The sequence below is a fragment of the Corythoichthys intestinalis genome, chromosome 7, assembly GCF_030265065.1.
Source record: "Corythoichthys intestinalis isolate RoL2023-P3 chromosome 7, ASM3026506v1, whole genome shotgun sequence".
NCBI classification, from domain to species: Eukaryota; Metazoa; Chordata; class Actinopteri; order Syngnathiformes; family Syngnathidae; genus Corythoichthys; species Corythoichthys intestinalis.
The window spans coordinates 57,785,224-57,803,162 of NC_080401.1; the positions used below are offsets into that span (position 1 = coordinate 57,785,224).

Below are 17,939 nucleotides of genomic sequence, written 5' to 3' on the forward strand. Positions count from 1 at the left end.
TTTTTTATTTAAACTTTTAGATGTTTTTTATCATTATTTTTCATTTAATTTTGTTGTATACTTTTTGATTAAAAATTAAAAAATAATTAAAAGATAATATTAAAAAAATCAATAAACAGAAAATCTCTAAACATAAAAAATATGTATTCATTTTTTTATTTAATTAATGAATCATTAACCCCAGGGTTAAAGGGTGGATTTTGTTAATTTTATTAGTATGCAATATCATTTTATTTTGTATTTATTATCATTAATATCTCCTTTTTATTTTTTTCTTATTTTCAAAAAATATATATTTTTTAAGTTCGTTTTTTTCTTTTTTTAGTTTTTTAATCTTTTTTATTTATTATTAATCTCGCCTTTTCATTTTTCATATTTTAAACAAAAAAATAATAATAAAAAATGTTTTCAAATTTCCATTTTTTTTCATTATTATTTTCATTTACTTATGTTGTCTAAGTTTTGATGTTTAATTTTTTTTTGTTGAATAACTTAATAATGATCAATTTATTCATATAACTATTATTCATTTATATTAATGATAAATTCAAAAATGCCCTTCTTTTGCCTGTTTTTTTTTTCCAGATATTATTTATTCCAGATTTCTCCTTTTTTTTGTTTGCATTCTTCAATTTAAACTTCTACATATTTTTTAATTGTTATTATTTTTCATTTACTGATGTTGTCTACTTTTTGATGTACAATTGTTATTATACTATAGTCTCCTTTTTGCCTATTTTTTTGCCAGACATTGCCAGTAAATTAATAATATGATTTTTATTTTTACTTTTGTAGTCAGGATTTTTGCAATTTGTTTTTGTATTTTCCATTTAAACTTATTACTTTCATATATACTTATCTTCTAATCTTGTATTTGTTAAACTTTGTTCTCAATCTCTGTTCGATTTTTGTCAAACATGTCTTTTTTGATATTTTTAAACCTATATTTGTAACTTTGGGGACATTTTTTCCTCTCTCTCGCTTTCTAGTAGTGGCGAACGGCGAGAAGGGAGGGCCGTCCCAGTGATGTGGCGGCTTTGCGGCGGCGGCCGCGGGAAGACGTCCCATGGGAAAGCAAGTCGTCGGCGGTGGGAAAAAGCACGCGCCACCCACGGCCCGAGAACGCTGTGAATTGGAATGAGTTTATCACTAGTACACATTTGTTCATTCGCTGCTATCCCTCTCACCTCACATGACCAGGACATGTCCCCAAAATGTCTCCAAATCAACAGGACGTGACCCCATTTGACCGGGACATGTCCCCAAATCAACAGGAAGTGACCTGATATGACCAGGACATGTCCCCAAAATGTCTCCAAATCAACAGGACGTGACCCCATATGACCGGGACATGTCCCCAAATCAACAGGAAGTGACCTGATATGACCGGGACATGTTCCCAAATCAACAGGAAGTGACCCGATGTGACCGGGACATGTCCCCAAAATGTCCCCTAATCAACAGAAAGTGACCCCATATGACCGGGACATGTCCGCAAATCAACAGGAAATGACCTGATATGACCAGGACATGTCCCCGAAATGTCCCCAAATCAACATGAAGTAACCTGATATAACTGGGACATGTCCCCAAATCAACAGAAAGTGACCTGGTATGACCAGGACAAGTCCCCGAAATGTCCCCGAATCAACAGGAAGTGACTCGATATGACCGGGACATGTCCCCAAATCAACAGGAAGTGACCTGATATGACTGCGACATGTCCCCAAATCAACAGAAAATGACCCGATATGACCGGGACATGTCCCCAAATGTCCCCAAATCAACAGGAAGTGACCCAATATGACCGGGACATGTCGCCAAATCAGCAGAAAGTGACCCCACATGACCGGGACATGTCCCCAAATCAACAGGAAATGACCTGATATGACCAGGACATGTCCCCGAAATGTCCCCAAATCAACATGAAGTAACCTGATATAACTGGGACATGTCCCCAAATCAACAGAAAGTGACCTGGTATGACCAGGACAAGTCCCCGAAATGTCCCCGAATCAACAGGAAGTGACTCGATATGACCGGGACATGTCCCCAAATCAACAGGACGTGACCTGTTATGACTGGGACATGTCCCCAAATCAACAGAAAATGACCCGATATGACCGGGACATGTCCCCAAATGTCCCCAAATCAACAGGAAGTGACCCAATATGACCGGGACATGTCCTCAGATCAACAGGAAGTGACCTGATATGACCAGGACATGTCCCCGATATGTCCCTAAATCAACAGGAAGTGACCCAATATGACCGGGATATGCCCCCAAATGTCCCCAAATCAACAGGAAGTCACCCGATATGACCGGGACAGGTCCCCATAATGTCCCCAAATCAGCAGAAAGTGACCCCACATGACCGGGACATGTCCCCAAATCAACAGGAAATGACCTGATATGACCAGGACATGTCCCCGAAATGTCCCCAAATCAACATGAAGAAACCTGATATAACTGGGACATGTCCCCAAATCAACAGAAAGTGACCTGATATGACCAGGACAAGTCCCCAAAATGTCCCCGAATCAACAGGAAGTGACTCGATATGACCGGGTCATGTCCCCAAATCAACAGGAAGTGACCTGATATGACCGGGACATGTCCCAAAATCAACAGAAAGTGACCTGATATGACCAGGACATGTCCTCAGATCAACAGGAAGTGACCTGATATGACCAGGACATGTCCCCGAAATGTCCCCAAATCAACAGAAAGTGACCTGATATGACCGGGACATGTCCCCAAATCAACAGCAAGTGACCCGATATGACCGGGACATGTCCCCAAATCAACAGAAAGTGACCTGATATGACCAGGACATGTCCCCGATATGTCCCTAAATCAACAGGAAGTGACCCGATATGACCGGGACATGTCCCTAAAATGTCCCCAAATCAACAGGAAGTGACCTGATATGACCGGGACATGTCGCTAAAATGTCCCCAAATCAACAGGAAGTGACCTGATATGACCGGGACATGTCCCCCAAAGGTCCCCAAAACAACAGGAAGTGACCTGATATAACCAGGACATGTCCCCGAAATATCCCCAAATCAACAGAATGTGACCTGATATGACCAGGACATGTCCATGAAATGTCCCCAAATCAATAGGAAGTGACCCGATATGACCGGTATATGTCCCCAAATCAGCAGGAAGTGACCCCATATGACCCACAAAACAACAGGAAGTGACCTAATATAACCAGGACATGTCCCTGAAATGTCCCAAAATAAACAGGAAGAGACCCTTTTATGACCAGGAATCAACAGGAAGCTTCAGTGGCGTTAATGGCAGCCGGTAAGCTAGCTAAACTCTATTCTAATGAAAGATTTTAGTAGCAACGTGTTGGTTCCTTGTTTTTTTTCCAAACAGTGACACTTTTTTAAAACGATATATGGATTATTGGCGGGAGGATATCAAGAACCTTTTGAGCTACAAACTACATCCCCTTTTCGATATATTGTTATTCCCAGACTGTACAGTACTTTAAAAGTTAACTACAAGTGAAGTGCACTTAACAAGTGTAGTGTCCTGGATTAAAACGGCAACATTGACGGGAGTTGTGACATTTAATCCGGCGCTCGCTCACTTGGAGAATCGGCTTTGGAAGCGAAGCCCGGACAATAAGAGCGGCAACACTGGCGGAATTTCTTTCAGAGACCAGTTTTCAAATGCAAATGGCCCTTTAGTTACGCTACGCCACGCGGACCTTCCCATTTCCAGACTTTTTTTGTTGTTGTTGTTGTTCATCGTTCATTGTGGCTTCACCCCCACTGCAGTGATTGAAACTTTAACCCCTGACGTTCCACTGGCAATCTATCCTCACTACATGCTAACACGCTAACATACTGACTCATTATTACTCATCTTTTTTTGATAGTGGTCCTGATTTTCAGGTTCAAATTTTTTTTTTGACACATTAGGCTACATTTGTCATATTCTTGTTGAGATTTATTTTTTGCGTCTATTTTTGACAGCTTTTGTAATTTTTAAAATAACTTTTGTGCTTAATTTTTGCAAAATTAATGTTGGTTTTTATTTAATTTTTTTACCTAAAAGGAAATCTTTTCAGGAACTTTGGCAGCTTATAGAGCAACAAAATTTGGCACACTTGGTTGAATTGGCCCAAATTAAAGATTCATTTTAGTTTTGAATAAGGGCGTGGCTGCACAGCTCAGTAGTGCCTCTTTTTTTGTAGGACCATCTTCAACTTCAATAGGGTTTTTTTCACCTAGTTGTGTGAATGTATTTCTAATCCCCAAAAAATATTATTATTAAATCATTATTTTTTTCATAGCAAATAAAAATGGCCAATTTGGAGGCCTAAACATGCTCAAAACTTGCAGATACATGCGGCTTGGCGTAAATTTTGATAATTTTGCGACCTTGCGAAAAACGTACAAAAATGACTCTGTGACACAACCTTGAATCTTTCAAAAAAGCCCCTCCTACTAGTTTTTTTCAACATAGAGCGATGAAATTTGGGGAGTCAATACCTTTTGCAAAACTGCTCCAAAAAGTCTCTGCACCTATTTTCCAAACCCGACAGGGAATGAGATATTTTGGATTGAATGCGAAAAAAATGTGCAGTTTTAGTCAATTTACAGGGTGCACGTTTAAGACCTTGGCGTCAAGGCAGTTAGTTGGATCCTCTTCAAAATTGCTGAGACTTTTCATGAAACATACTGGATGAGATCTAAAGTTATCAAGATGGTAAGTTTTCATTCACGGGCCTGACCTGCGCAGGGTGCCAAAGTCGGCCTTTTTTGGCAACACGTCAAATTCAGTCATGACATAATAACTCCCTGATTCGAGGTTTAGTCTTTTTCAGGCAGTGGTATGAAAAAGTATCTGAACCATTTGGAATTTCTCACATTTTTGCATAAAATCACCATCAAAAGTGATCTGATCTTTGTCAAAATCACACAGATAAAAAAAAAAAACAGTGTCGGCTTAAAGCAGTAATGTGAAGTAAGGTTGGCCAACCATGTTTTTGAATAATATCAATGGCTAAACAGTTATAAGCATTTTTATTTATTTTTTTTTTTTTAACGCAACCCTTCCAGATTCTTTGTTTAACCCATAGCAACGCCCTTGACAACGAACATGCTTTTCTTCGGCAGTCTTCGTAAATCTTCGGAAATTACATCACACCGGGAAGTGCGAGGGAAGAAATATTAGAAATATTTTATCTAAAAGTGATGCAAAAAAATTAATTCACGCGTTCGTTACATCGAGATTGGATTACTGTAACTCCCTACTTGCAGCTTGTCCTAAAAGTTCCCTAAAAGGTCTTCAGCTTGTCCAAAACCCAGCAGCAAGACTTTTAACAGGAACCAATAGAAGAGGGTACATCACCCCTGTGCTCGAGGCCCTTCACTGGCTTCCTGTCGAGTTTACAATTAAATTTAAAATCCTCCTTCTTACATTTAAGACCATTAATGGGTTGGTGCCATCTTATCTCTCCGATGCTCTGGTTCCACACCGCCCCAAAAGAACACTCCGCTCTCAGAATGCAGGTCTACTGGTAGTTCCCAGGGTTTCTAAAAGTACTGTCGGAGCTACAGCCTTTAGCCACCAAGCTCCTATTTTATGGAATCAGCTTCCAGCTAATATAAAAGAAGCCGAGACAGTCTGCACATTTAAGATTAGATTGAAAACGTTCCTATTCAACAAAGCTTATGGTCAGGCTAGTTGAAGTCGGAGTAGACTCAAAGTTTAGTCTAAGCTGCACTAGAAGCTATAAAGCTGGGGGAAGTACAGCCACTGAGTTCTAACTCCTTTTTCCCACTCTACCTACCACTTATCTTACTTTATTTCTATTTTCCAATGTGAATATCTAGTTGTCTAGTCTCTTCATCACTAGTCACCCTTTCCCCCCTCCCCACTGGGGAGGGGCTATTTTTCAGCTGCAGCCTCCTGACTTTCCTGACCCCACGCTGGATGGACGTCCTCGTCGCTACCCCCGTCTCATCTGGCTAGATGGACCGCTTCTTGTTCTTTTACTCCACTGCATCTTTACAGACTGTAACTTAACCTGCTAATTCCTATTAGCGGTCCTGGGGCTTCCTGTCTATCCGTCCTGGGAGTGGGTCTCTCCAGACTGTGGTACTCCCCAAGGTTTCTCATTTTTCTCCCGAAGACTCTGGAGTTTTTGGAGTTTTTCCTTGCCGACATGGAGGGTCTAAGGATGGGGGAAACCCAGGACTTGAATTTATTTATTCATCTTTGTTGCTTCATTTGCTGTTTCTTATTGTGTATCATATTGCCTCTGCAAAGCCCTTTGAGACAATGTTGTTGTGATCTAGGGCTATACAAATGAAATTGAAATTGTTTGTTGCATTGCTTCTCGGTAAGATCCCACGGCGGTGTGTGGCGATGTTTTGATCTCACTCAAATGAAAAGTTGTATGAGTGGCCAAAGGATAGCAGGGCACGTAAATGGATATCTTTCGTTCGCACAAAGCGAATGAATTTCACGCCATCATCGAGTAGTGTTCTCTGCTGCAAACACTTCGAAGATGCCTGCTTCCTTAACCGGTCTGCTTATGATGAAGTATTTGCCAAAAAGTAAGTGTGATTTTTGGATAGATGACTGATGACTTTGTCAAAGCAGAGCTGCCAACTGTTGTGGAATGAACCGTAGAAGCTAGCGACATTAGCCAAGAGCTAACTCTTGGCAATCCCTAATCATAGTTGTTGTTGCGTTCGCTAGGTTAAACGTGTTTAAATTGTGCGTCATCTACGATCTTGTCCGAAAGGGTTAATCCACTGTCAATCGGGAAAGGGGTGTGGATGTACACATAAGCGGGTCGGCGTCGCGGAAATTCACGGTCACGTTGCCGTAAGAGACACACACCGCCGGTGAGTTTGTGCACATCTATTTGTATTTGTATTATGTATTTCCACCTTCATGCTTCAAGCATTGCATTGCATTTGTACGGTTCGGGGTTTCTTTCACGGTGATCGCTTGATAGCCTTCTAGTTTGTGTTTTACTGTACGAGAGCTCCTGACAGGTGACCCTAACAAATGTGTTGCTTTTAATGTCTGGCAGCGAATCAGCGAGCGCGCAGGTCGCGCAGTGAATCATAGGAAATGTAGTCTTGCGAGAACACTGAAGTGGTGCTTTGTAATCTGTTCGCTTGTGTGAAAAAACTACATTTCCTCACGCCATTCGACGCCACTTCCTGCCGAGAGCCCCGAGCTGTGTTCGTACTGTTAGCTCCATGTGTTAATAAAGAAACAAAGTTGTCAGCACGTCGTGTGTTCGATACATTTGTAAACAAAAATTTCATAACAAGACACTATGAACGATCCGTTTAAGAGACGCTGGAGTAGTAGGAGGCGAGGAGGAGATAAGCGAGAAGCAAAACTTCCCGGTCGAATGTGGCGGCAGTCCGCTATTATTTTGTTTTCTTATTGTTGCCACAATAAAGTGGAGAAAGCCATCAACGACTCATCTCCTTCTTTCCCCCCAACGTTTTTATATTATTATTTTATATGCATGAGAGCTGCCGGATCTGCCAAAATGAACATGAAGTCTGATTATTATTTTTTTAAACAATGTCATCAGATAGACAAAAACATAAAATGATGCGCAAATTTCTGCATCTTCAAATCATGAAAATAATAACCGCCTATATCTTACCAATCTTGTAATCTCGATGGGTCTTGTATCCATTCCATGTCAGGTAGTCTAGGCACGTTGTTTGCATCCTGATTAGAGTCTGGCTAATACATGTTAAGTCCAACATAAAATTCCAACCTCCTCTTTTTTCTCCAACTCTTCAAAAACTTGGATCTCCTCACTTGCGCTCGATCTATCGCTTATATCGGTGTTTGAATCATTGTTTGAAGGGCTTTGTATAGCGGCCGTATGTATGGAGCTGCCATCGCTGTTCTCGGTGTGACGTATCACTTCCGGGTTCGTCCCCTTTCGGGCTCGAACTTCGGAAACGCGATTATTTTGTCAAATATACAACATATAAATTATTTTTTTCATGCTTTATTTGTTGGACAATGTTTAATTACTTTAATTGTGAACCTATTTGGCATGTTATGAAATTACTTCACATTACTGCTTTAAAAAGAGGGGGTCGTCTTATAATCAGGGCCGTCTTATATTCGGGCCAATACGGTAATATGTGGTCATATGAGATTAAAATTGACCTTCTTGGTCTTAATTCCACTCATAATGTTTGGAGGAAGACGAATGATGAGTACCATCCCAAGAACACCATCCCTACTATGAAGCATGGGTGTGGTAGCATCATGCTTTAGGGGTGTTTTTCAGCACATGCGACTGGACGACTGCACTGTATTAGGGAGAGGATGACCAGGGCCATGTATTGTGAGATTTGGGGGAATAACCTTCTTCCCGCAGTTAGAACATTGAAAATGGGTCGTGACTGGGTCTTCCAACATGACAATGGCCCGGAGCAGACAGCCAGAATTACCATGGAGTGGCTTTGTAAAAAGCATATCAAGGTTCTGGAAGGGCATAGCAGTTCTCCAGATCTAAACCCAATAGAAAATCGTTGGAGGGAGCTCAAACTACATGTTTTTTCAGTGACAGCCCAGAAACCTATTTAATCTAGAGAAGATCTGTGTGGAGCAGTGCTGCAAAATCACTGCTGCAGTCTGTGCAAACCTGGTGAAAAGTTACAGGAAACGTTTGCGACTTCTGTAATTGTAATCAAAGGCTAATGTACCAAATATTAGCATTGATTTTTCTCAGGTGTTTAAATACTTATTTGCAACAGTATAATACGAATAAATTGTTATAAGTTTTTTTTTTAGATTGTCTCTCACAGTGGAAAAGAACCTACCATGAAAATTTCAAACCTGCCCTTCATTTCTAAGTGGGAGAACTTGCAAAATCGCAGGGTGTTCAAATACTTATTTTTCTCACTGTATATATGTGGAGCTTTTATCATTTTTTTTTAATAAGTTTTTTTTTTTTTAATCAACATTTCTGTTCTCAGTTTCTAATCAAACATGTTTGCAATCATCCTTTATTGTCCATTTTTCCTGTTTTTTTAATATATATTTTTGCAAGAGCTTATTATTTTTTAAACCCTTTTTTGCTAGGTTTAACTCAGTTTTTAATCACACATGTCTAATTTTTGTTTTGTTTTTAATATATATTTGCAAGCTGTTTTTAACCACTTTTGTGCATAATTTTGCAAGATTTTTCCAAGATTTGTCATGTTTTTGCCTGGTTTTTCATGTATATTTTTGAGAGCTTTTCTATTTGTTTAATAACTTTAATGCTGAATATTTGCAAGATATATGTCTGTTTTAATTCATTTTTTAATCACACATGACATATTTTTTGTCATGTGTGATTAAAAAAATTGTTTATATTTTTACAAGCTTTTGTCATTTTTTGCACCATTTTGTAAGATCTCTTCATCAAACTCAAATTCTTTCAAGCTTTGTTAAATATTTTTTGCCTGTTTTTTTACGTGTATTTTTGACAGATTTTATCATTTTTTTGCAAAATTTTTGCAAGATTACTGTCTGTTTTAACTCACACTTCATATTTTTTGTCTGTTTTTTATATATATATATATATATTGTAAGCTCTTATCAATTGTTAAGCACTTTTTTTCCGCAAGCTTTTTCCTCACTTTTTCTCAAGACTTGTCATATATTTTTGCCTGATTTTTCGTGTATATTTTTGAGAGCTTTTCTATTTTGTTTAATATGTTTAATGCTAAATTTTTGCAAGATATATGTCTGTTTTAATCCATTTTTTAATCACACATGACATATTTTTTGTCATGTGTGATAAAAAAAAAAAATGTTTATATTTTTACAAGCTTTCGTCATTTTTTTGCACCATTTTGTAAGATCTCTTCATCAAACTCAAATTCTTTCAAGCTTTGTTAAATATTTTTTGCCTGATTTTTTTGTGTATTTTTGACAGCTTTTATCATTTTTTTCCTAAATTTTTGCAAGATTACTGTCTGTTTTAACTCACACTTCATATTTTTTGTCTTTTTTATATATTTTTTGTAAGCTCTTATCAATTTTTAAGCACTTTTTTTCGCAAGCTTTTTCCTCACTTTTTTCAAGACTTGTCATATATTTTTGCCTGATTTTTTGCTTGCTTTTATCATTTTTATCAAATGATTACATAATTTATTTCATGTGTATTTTTTTGCAAGATGAATGTCTGTTTTAGCTCTCACACACATATTTTTGTCCGTTTTTACCTGGGCTCTTTTTTAATCACTTTTTTTGCCAGATTTGTCTGTTTTAACACACTTTTTAATCACCTCATATTTTTGTGTTTTTGCCTTATATATTTTTTTTTTGTAAGCATTTATCATTTTTTAATAACTTTTAACCAATTTCTTATTAGATTTGTCATATTTTTGCACGCTTTAATCATTTTTATCACTTTTTTTGCATATTTTTTTCATGTGTTATTTTTGACAGTTTTTATGATTGTTTTAAACAACTTTTTTGCCTAATTTTTGCAAGATTCATGTCGGTTTTAACTCACCAGTCATATTTTTGGTCCGTTTTTTCATATGTATTTTTTTCAAACTTTAATCATTTTTTTAACCATTTTTTTCATGTTTCCTTTTTTTTTTTTTTTTAGTCCAAGATCAAGATGTTTATCATTTTTTGCCCTCTTTGTTTCACATATATTTTTTTTGCAAGCTTTTATCGTTTTTATCACTTTTTTTCCATACAATTTTGCAAGTTTTATGTGTTTGAACTCACTTTCTAATCACACATTTTTTTTTGTAAGCTTATCACTTTTTAATAACTTTTTTTTTTTAAGTTTTGCAAGATTTATGTCTGTTTTAACTCAATTTGTAATCGGAAACTTGTCATATTTTTGGCTGTTTTTTCAAATAAATTTTTGCAAGCTTTTTTTTTTGTTAACCACTTTTGCATAATTGTGGAAGATCCAAAACTTACCATATTTTTGACTTTTTTTTTTTTTTTTTTGCCTGATTTTTTTAAGCTATACAGTATATTGCAAAGTTTCCTGATGTTTTTTTTTTGTGTAACTTTTCTGGGGTGAATTTACATTTTTGTAGTTTTGAGTCTTTTTTTTTTTAATCCAAATTGTTTTTCAAGCTTTGTTATATTCTTTAAATTTGAAGATTTTTTCCCCACAAGCCTCGTCATAATTTTCCTGATTTTGTCAAAATACATTTTTGAAAGCTTGTCTCTTTTTTGTTGTTGTTGTTTTTAGATTGTACAATTATTCTAAACTGATGAGCGTTTTTTTCTCGCTTTTTATTCAAGATTTAGGGTCATTTTGGGTTAGATTAGCATGACGCTAGTCAACAAAAAAATTGATTGATGTCCATATTTCGGGGTTTTGCATTCAAATCTGAACTTTTTTTCCTCTATAAACACTCCCCTCCCCCCCCCCCCCAGAAATCAAGACTGATTTTTGTTTGTGTGTGTGTGGAATGGAAATCATTGCTAAGCAACTTGGGTATACAGCTGGCACTTCAAAAACAGCCCAAAAGTAACAATATGTACTACAATAATAGCTGTTATGTCACATAATGACCAGCAATAGGGAAAATGTGCTGCACTGCACTGCCGCCAAAGCACTCCAATATGTGAAAATCAGCCAACTATGCAAGCTAATGTCAGAAAAATGACCGTGCAAAGGGATGAAGAGTTAAAACTGGTATTAAGTGAAAATATGATAGTAATCTGCACAAAATATCACTGATAAAAGAATAGTAAAATTGCTGATTGCGTTTAAACTAAAGTGTATACAGAAAAAAAGCTGATGGCAGATTTGAAATCAGAGACCAAAACTTGTATACAATCAGTTCAAAAGAAAAGAAAATATGTTTCATGCCACTGACAGTGATAGATGTCCAATCTGGGAGCGAAGAAGACTAACATAGAACCTTTATTTGGATTTCCTGAATGTGGAAGTGAAACCTAATCACGTTATTACTATTTTAATCATGATTAATCGCTTGAGATTCATCACATTCAGTAAAACAATTAATTCATAAATGGGAATCAGCACTGTTTCATTTGAAGTGTACTGACATAATAACGAAATAATCTGTATTAACTCATTGACAATGTGAGTGAAGAGTTATGATTTAGTTTAAATAATTAAGTGCGATTAATTGTGATTAATCGCGTTCTGTCTAATAGCAAATTGGAAAAGTAGGTCTAGTATTCATCACTTTTATGTTAAATGTACAGTCATATCAATGAAATATTTATGTATACACAATGAGTTAAAACGCAGTTCAAATAATTACCGGTATGTTAAGTGAGTTAACTCGCCCGGCCTTGCTTATTCCGTAGAATTTATCAAATTATAACACGAAATTAAACTTTTTATTGCTTGTTAAGCAGCAATACAAAAATCTAGACACTTTAAAAGTCCCGTAAATGAAACTTTACTAGCAAAAACCACCTAGTCATCACCTCTTCACGTCCTTACTTTACCAACATGAACATAATTGATGAATGCAAAACACTGCGTGCGAGTCGCGTCTTTTTCTTTGTAACATGTTCTTTTTCTTTTTACAACTTTCCGGAGATGCAAACCGCACCAAAAAGACACCAAAAGAAGCCACTTCCTTTGCGTTTTTCCTCTTTGAACGAGAAGAAACCTCAAAAATGTTCCGAAAACCCACTAAAAGAAGTTGTTTGAACGCAACGCCGCCACAATAACAAACGAAGAAGTATAATAAAAAGACGTAGAAGAAGAAGTCATTAAATGTGTTACCTTGTTAGCGAAAGAGCTAGCCGTGTTCCGAAGGATGTTGTGCTCCAGTCAAGAAAAAGTTCCTGTTCCCGTGCAGTAGTCCCGTCTCTCCCTCACATCTGTGTTCTGTGTGCACGCGTGAGAGCCAAGCGAGCGACTAAAAGGAAGGAGAGCTTGAGAAGAGAGGGTATCCCGCGTGGAGGCGGGGAAGGGAGGGAGGGCCGGGGCCGCCCGCCAGCCCGCCGCTCCGGAGGAGACCTCCAATGGATTGGACGAGCCGGCCCACTCGTGGAAAGAGAGAAAGTAGGGCCAAGAGCAAGCTAACCATAAGTGGTTAGAGTAGCCAAAAAATGTTTACAAAAGTAAGAATATTAAAGGGAACTTGAAAATGCAATTTCTGGAGAAATTCCTGTTGATTTGTAGGCATTTCAGGGTCACTTCCTGTCGATAGCGGTCACTTCCTGTTGATTTTGGCGGGGTTGAGGCCACTTCCTGTTTATATCGGGTGACTTCCTACTGATATGGGGGATTAAGGAGGCACTTCCTGTTGATTTTGGCGGGGTTGAGGCCACTTCCTGTTTATATCGGGTGACTTCCTACTGATATGGGGGATTAAGGAGGCACTTCCTGTTGATTTGGGTGGGGGCATTTCAGGTTCACTTCCTGTACATATTGGGTCACTTCCTGTTGATTGTGAGGCATTCCAAGGGTCACTTCCTCTAGATATTGGGTCACTTCCTGTTGATCTTCAGGCATTTCAGGGTCATTTCCTGTTGAGTTTGTGGCTTTCCAGGGTCACTTCCTGTTGATTATGATGTATTCTAGGGTCATTTTCTGTGGATTTTGGGTCACTTCCTGTTGATTTTGGGGTGGGGTTAGCTTCACTACTGTTTGTATTGGGTCACTTTCTGTTTATTTGGGGGCATTTCAGAGTCACTTCCTATGGATTTGGGGCAAATTCAGGCTAATTTCCTGTAGAAATAGGGTCACTTCCTGTTGATCTTGAGGCATATTGCCTCAAACATTGAGGCCGTTTATGGACATTAAGAGTGAAGAGAATGCCACCGGCCGCTTGGGGGCAGCGCCGTTCCATACTCATGTTATGTCTTCTAAACGTGGGAGAATTAGTAGTTGTGAGACGTTTATGCTGTATTCACAATGCAATGCAAATTGCTATTTGTGCTCCACACATATTTCGGTAAGTTTTCTTTCTTTTAGTGGCAATTATGTGTCTCTTGTTTTATTTTGGGTAAGATATGTACAGGTACAGTGGGGAGAACAAGTATTTGATACACTGCCAATGGGTTTTGGCAGTGTATCAAATACTTGTTCTCCACACTGTATATGTTATACAGTAAAGGTGAGTGGACACAGGCGCGCCGTTTATTGGCGTAAGCTTCTCTTTCACAACAAACATAAGTATCGTTTAGTGAAAGCACAACAAAAATAATATTCCTATCTCTCAAAAAAAAAATAATGTTCTCAAAAAGAAAAGCACTTCAGTCTATAGTAATCAGTGTTGTTAATAACGGCGTTACAATATAACGGCGTTACTAACGGCGTTATTTTTTTCAGTAGTGGGTAATCTAATTAATTACTTTTCTCATCTTGGCAACGCCGTTACCGTTACTGAGGACGGAAAGGCATGCATTACTATGCGTTACTATAGACCCTACTCACCTACGTCACAAAATGGGCGTGTCGCTGTTTCCGGCCGCCATATTGTACCTCTTTTTCAGACCTATTCTCATTGTTTTCAATTAGTCGAGCAAGTTATAGAGCAATTCATGGAAGCCCCGGTGTTATCTGACGCTGTAAACTCATTGGATCCGTTGCATAAAAGGCGTTACGTGGAAAAGCTTCAGTTTATCCATTCGCCAGATCCGTATTTGATGCCTAAATCGATGTTTTTCGACCCGCTGGCTTCGCCTGACATCTGCTATCCTGATATTTACAACTATCTTGTCCACACAAAATCAGCCTATTCTCACGAAAGTTTGAAAAACTTTAAAAGCTTGGAGGCTTATAAATGCTACGTTGCTGGTTGGGTGAAACAGGTTCTCGTACACGAAAATTCGGCAGGAATCTTGTGCTCGGAAGGTGAGTTACGAAATTTTCAATTCAAAATCTTTTGTTCTTGCTAACATCCACTGTCAAGTCTAATGTATTTCATATCATTTGTCAATGGAGCTAGGGCTTTTAATGTTTATATGGTTTAGCGATAGCACTCTCACTGTATACATATATAATACGTAATAAATATGAAGTGCGATAGCACTACTCCAGATTGTCCCTAGTTGAATTTATTTTTTGGCTTTTGACCTCAATAGTGAAATTGTAAATTAATTGTATGACAACTGTCTGATTATCCCCTTATAATTATATATTTTCAGGTAGTTCATTCACAACGTCTGAGTGTATGTTGTCGGCCATTAGCCTAGCAATGATCTTAATTGTGGTTCTCAGCCCAAAACCCTCTAAATATATATTAAATGCATCTTACCAGATATAAAATGACTACTACGTAATCTGTGGTAGTCGTTTGGAGCCCAGTTTTCTCGTCGAACTGCAGCAGTCAATCTCGGTCTCCTCTTCAGGTCTCTCGGAATACGGTAAAAATTCAAGTCTCTCCGTCTATCTTCTCTGTTTTTGCAACCGACCGCCACACACGACCTCACCATTTTGATTATTAATGTTAACGAGCAAAAAAACACGCCATAATAGGAGGAATTTACGAAGCGCTAATGCATTAACATGACTAGTATCCGGACAATACGGCGTGGGGGCGTGGCTGTGACGTCACGTGAGTAGGGTCTATATGGGTCGAAAAGTCTGAGGGAGACGGACTCACCGAGACGACAGAGCAGAGCAGGCAAGAAAGTTGTGACGCCGAGCAAACGCGATGCTAGGTAGCTCCAATAATACATGTTGTAGCCGATAGCCTGCAAACTACGCCCACATGTTATGGTAGACATGGTAGATATCACATGTACTGCATATAGATATAACTAGATGCAAAATGACAGACATGGCACTAAATGCGTTAGTAGACAGCCGCCATCTTGAAGCAGTAGACTTTTTAGGACGGCTCTGTTGTAGAGAACCTTCCTAGCAAACCTAAGTAACTTTTTATATAAAATACTTCTAAATCGGCAAAATCTTGACTTGTATCTATCTTTAAATGATGAAACAGTTTTAAAACTTTCATATGTCGAAAGTAGAGAGAAGGGAACTAATGCAATAATGGGAGCAATTCTAACAACTTTTAACAGTTGATTCAGGGTAAAGAGTAAATTAGGGTAAAGAATTGGGCTCGGGCCAATTGTACCAAAAACCTTCACAAAAAACTACACATAGTGTAGTCAATGTTTTTTTTGTTGTTGTTTTTTTTAATTGAGGAAAAAAACAAAAAAAGTAATTATCACCAATTACTTTGCCAAGTAACTAATTACTCTCACATTCAGGTAATTGAGTTACTAACGCAATTACTTTTTGGGAGAAGTCATTTGTAACTATAATTAATTACTTTTTTTCAGTAAGATTAACAACACTGATAGTAATGAGGCCCTATTCTGACACACAGTTAAACAACAATGCTAAATAAACTGGCATTCATATCAATTTAGCTATGCAAAATACACGTAAAACTTTTCACTCTATTCTTATTATTGTTATTTTTATTCTTATTATTATTATATTAACTCTACTTTTGATTGAAACTTTTACAAATTTTATTAAAACGAAAACATGAGGGGTTTTAATATAAAATTACTATAATTTGTGATTATAACATTTATCGTTTAAGAACTACAAGTCTTTCTATCCGTGGATCACTTTAACAGAAAGAATGTTAATAATGCCATTTGTGGATTTATTGTTACAATAAACAAATACAGTACTGATGTACAGTATGTTGTATGTATATATCCGTCGTGTGTCTTACCTTTCCATTCCAACAATAATTTGCATAAAAATATGGCATATTTTAGAGATGGTTTGAATTGCGATTAATTGCGATTAATTACGATTAATTAATTTTTAAGCTGTAATTAACTCGAGTAAAAATTTTAATCGTTTGACAGCCCTAGTTATAATATTTAACGCAATTAATGAATGCGCTGCACGACCTACTCACGCATTGTCGCGCTCAATCTGTAATGGCGCCGTTTTACCTATATAGAGAGCTAAAAGGCAGCGTAAAATGAGTAGAGTGAATTTTGGCAGCTTTTGGAGCCTTGTTTTAAATGGCTAAAGCCTTACAATCCCTCTCCTTACGATTAGAAATATCGTTGAAAGTAATGTGGGGAAGCAAGGTAGTAATTGATCCTTTTCTTAACACCCTATTTTATTTCCCAACGCAGAGAAGATATATCAATTGGTAGCACTAAGCACAGTCATGGTTGCACTTCCCATCATGCATTTGGGCATGGCTACAGTATCATTTACTGAAAGCTCAACAAATACACTAGATGGCAATATTTAGTCACAATATACAAAGCCTTTAAGAATTACAAGTCTTTCTATCCGTGGATCCCTCTCAAAGAAAGAATGTTAATAATGTAAATGCCATCTTGAGGATTTATTGTCATAATATACAAATACAGTACTTATGTACTGTATGTTGAATGCATATATTCGTCCGAGTTTTATTCATTTTTTTATGAATGCATTGCCAAAATGTATATGATCGGGAAACATTATCGGGAATGATTGGAATTGAATTGGGAGCAAAAAAAAGCAATCGGATCGGGAAATATCGGGATCGGCAGATACTCAAACTAAAACGATCGGATCGGGAGCAAAAAAACATGGAACCCACCAAAAGAAAGATTAGACTCTCTTCTTTCAGCAAGAAAAAAAAGTTCATATCTTTTTCCATTCTTTAGAAATCAGCATTAGAAAATAGCTTAGTTTGAGCAATTTTCCCATTTCTGATGGAAAAAACTGAGAAGTTGAGCTTTTTGTAAAAGCATACATTTCAAACATAAATTTGACTTCAACACAGCAATTTTTTGCTTTTGTGACATCCCAAACATCTGAATAATGTTTTCCTTCTACAAAATAACATAAACAACAAGACAAATGGAGCTTTTGATAGCAAAGTAACAATTTATTTACACATAACTATTGAACTGAGAGATGACGCTGTTGTGGCCACGACAGCCGGGGTAAACTTTTCCCTCATCACCACCTGTCTCATCA

The 17,939-nt window shown here is 37.5% G+C and overlaps 2 protein-coding genes and 1 long non-coding RNA gene across 5 annotated transcripts in view; 2 read left to right on the forward strand and 1 right to left on the reverse strand.

The window, feature by feature from the left end:
• Nucleotides 1-7,929, forward strand: part of LOC130918489 (uncharacterized) — a 54,237-nt gene extending 46,308 nt beyond the window's left edge. For both annotated transcript variants that reach the window (XR_009063764.1, XR_009063765.1), the window contains exon 3: nucleotides 990-7,929. This is a non-coding gene — a long non-coding RNA (uncharacterized LOC130918489). The remainder of the gene's footprint in view (nucleotides 1-989) is intronic.
• ndnf (neuron-derived neurotrophic factor) overlaps nucleotides 1-12,907 on the reverse strand; it is a 45,665-nt gene extending 32,758 nt beyond the window's left edge. The window contains exon 1 of the mRNA XM_057840219.1: nucleotides 12,759-12,907. The gene's annotated coding sequence lies outside the window, so the exon portion shown is untranslated. The remainder of the gene's footprint in view (nucleotides 1-12,758) is intronic.
• A 50-nt stretch (nucleotides 12,908-12,957) lies between these two features.
• cpeb2 (cytoplasmic polyadenylation element binding protein 2) overlaps nucleotides 12,958-17,939 on the forward strand; it is a 61,252-nt gene continuing 56,270 nt past the window's right edge. For both annotated transcript variants that reach the window (XM_057840220.1, XM_057840221.1), the window contains exon 1: nucleotides 12,958-13,040. The gene's annotated coding sequence lies outside the window, so the exon portion shown is untranslated. The remainder of the gene's footprint in view (nucleotides 13,041-17,939) is intronic.